This window comes from Hippopotamus amphibius, chromosome 14 (genome assembly GCF_030028045.1).
Source record: "Hippopotamus amphibius kiboko isolate mHipAmp2 chromosome 14, mHipAmp2.hap2, whole genome shotgun sequence".
NCBI classification, from domain to species: domain Eukaryota; kingdom Metazoa; phylum Chordata; class Mammalia; order Artiodactyla; family Hippopotamidae; genus Hippopotamus; species Hippopotamus amphibius.
The window spans coordinates 59148462-59151594 of record NC_080199.1 but is presented as its reverse complement, the minus strand read 5'-3'; positions in this window follow the sequence as shown (position 1 = coordinate 59151594).

Below are 3133 nucleotides of genomic sequence, written 5' to 3'. Positions count from 1 at the left end.
CCTATTTTTTGCAATTCCTTTGTGAGTATAAAGTTACTTGAAAATATAGCTAAAAATTGATAGGAGAGGCTTCCAAATATAGTACAGATTCTAAAATTTCCCTAAAAGACTCTTTCCCTAGAGCAATAAAATGTAAAAAAAAAAAAAAAAAGACATATTTTTGGGTCTGGATAGAGGTTACGGTTGCACAACATTGTAAATACACTGAATGCCACTAAGTACACTTTTTAAATGATTAAATCTATCTTATGTGAATTTCACCTCTTTTTTTTTTTTTTGCCAAGTCACACAGTTTGTAGAATCTTAGTTCCCCAACCAGGCATCGAACCTGGGCCCTCGGCAGTGAAAGCAGGGAGTCCTAATCACTGGACCGCCTGGGAATTCCCCTCAGTGTTTTTCTAAATGGAAAAAGATATGGGAATACATACCACCAGAGCAGTGAAAATGTAGGGGTTTTTTTTGTTGCTGTTTTATTTATTTGTTTATTCTAGATGTGATACTCTAGATAGTCAAAGCAGAAAACTTTTAGGGCTTTAACTTTGAGCACATGAAGACAGAAAGGCAGATAGCTCTTTATAAATAGTACATCAGCTCCAAACCCCACCCTCATCCCCCAAAAAAGGCCAGTTTCACACAGCTTAGCAAGTAGCCTAGAACTAGGGATCCAGGGCCAGCCATTGTTTCATTACCTCCTCTGTAGAGCCTCAGGGAGCCTACCTCATCCACAGTCCCTTTGGTCATCCCTGAGGTGACCAAGGGCGGTAGGTGGAACGTGATCCTTCACCCCAGTCACACTAACGGACCAAGGGCGCCATAGCTAAGCCAGCCTGAGGCCTGAGGTGGCCTTGAACGAGCGCCCGCCCCATAGGGGTCCCTCCAGTGGAGAGTGGGGGCTGTCTAGCAGATGCTCTCTTGAGACATTTGATATAAGACACAGGAGAAAGTGGTGGAAAAGGCAGAAACAGTAGGTTCAGAGGCAAAATATCTGAGTCACCATCATGGTATTGCCCAAAGCAGGGATCCACAGTGCCCGATTCTGAAGAGCCGCCTGCCAGGCGTTGCCGTGACGGTGTCACCAGAGCTGCTAATGGAGCAATGGGGCGTAGACTGCATCTGGCACCGTCCTACTCTGCCTGACCGCAGAGGCCTGACCAGGTGGCCTGAGATAATTTCCTGGCTCTTCCCGTCTCCTTTACCTCCCTGTGCAGCCTGTAAGTGGAAGTCACCTGAGGAGGTGTCTTGCCTTGAAACTGGGAAGAACCTGATGTAAGTGTCACAAAAGGAAGCAACCAAAAGGATTCTGGCCACTCCCTGCTTCCTTAAGGAAAGATGGTAGCTGCTCTCTGATGTTATTGGGAGGACAGCTTCCTCCTAACCCTCCGCTGCTTTGCCAGCCTCCACTACAGAAGCTGGAAAATGTAATACAGTACTTCCGTTTCCAGTCCCTCTGCAGCTAAGCATGGCCAAGTGACAAGTTCTGGCCAATGAGACAAAGGTGGTGCTCCTGGGGAGAAGAGAGAGTGTCCGAGGAAGCTTTTACTTCTTTATAAAAGGGCCAGGCCTAGGAGCAGTGGCCACAGGCACTGCCCTTCCCCATCCTCCCACTTGTAATTCAGACACGGTATCTGGAGCCATGGCAGCCGTCTTACAACTGGCAAGCATGGTAACAAAAGACCACAGGCCAAGAGGGGCAGGATGGGAAGACAAAGAGTCAGGGTCCTTATTGGCATTGCTGGGAAGCTACACCAATGCCTGCAGCTTCTTACCGCCAGCCTTTTTACTCTATAGGAAAAGTATGACTATAAGCAGATATTATGGGTTTTTTTTTTATTTTTTAAGATTTTATTATTTATTTATTTATTTTTGGCCATGCCCCGCAGCTTGCAGAATCTTAATTCGCCAAACAGGGATTGAACCCAGGCCCCCAAAGTGAAAGCACCAAGGCGTGACCCCTGGACCACCAGGGAATTCCCCTATAAGCAGGTATTGTTACTTGCATATTTCCTACCTGATAACACTGATGTACATACTAGTGTGTACATAAAACTAATAACAAAATACGTCTTACAGATTTATAATTTCCTTAGGTAAACTTTTAAAAATTGCACATTATTCATTCCATAGATGCATCCAATTGTTTCAACAACCTACACAATGCCCAGTTTTAAACATCACTTTGGGTTTTGCTAAGAAGATGCACGATAGGGACCCACCTTCTGGACAGGTCAGTGCCCAGGCTCTACAGCGGCATCTGAAAGGGAATAATTTCTGTCTGCATGTGCCTCTTACACAGACACTGCTCGTGTCGGCCACTAGACGTGGTTTCATGCAGTAAGAATGTGAAGAACTGAATGATGAAGGCAGTTAAACATACTTCATCATGGCTTATGTGAAAGAGAACTACATAAAATAATTAAAACTACATAAAATCATTAGCAGATGGTTCCTAGAGAAATACAAGCCACACACATATTGTCTTTTCAAAATGCTCACTGTATTTATGAGCTGAAAAGCACATCCTCAGGCAGCCCACATAATACGAGCTCTAAATCGAGCAGACAGCCGACCAAGGCTGGTTAGCGAACAGGTTCCTCTGCAGGAGGCAAAACAAGCAGCAGCCCTGTATCCACCCCACGCTTATGTTGAAACTGATAAGGTCATGTGGGGTTTCTTTCATCCTCACTGCCCTTCCCCACAGGTCAAGGCCAGTTCCGACTTGATGGTTTGAGTCCCATGAACAAGCATTCCTCTCAGAGTGGATAAATGCCAGGCCTGTTCTACTAACACCACAGAAGGGTTTTGAATTGATAGCAATCCCTAAATATACGACCAGGAGCCCCTGTCCTTAATTTAGATCTTCCAGCAGCCTGGAGAAAATTCTACAGCCAGAGCTAAAGACAAGGACCCACATTACCACTGCTACCCTTTCACCTACTTACCTGAAAAGGATAACACGACCTTGGCTGAGATATATTGATCCATTCAAGAGAATGCCCTCCACACTTTGCCAGCCAGTGTCTCTTTTCCGAATTAAAAAAAAAAAAGTCCTACATAAACAAACAGGATGACCCTTTCCCCAAATATGTTTCCTTTAATCAGAGTTCATGGAAAAATAAGAACTAAGGATGGTTTG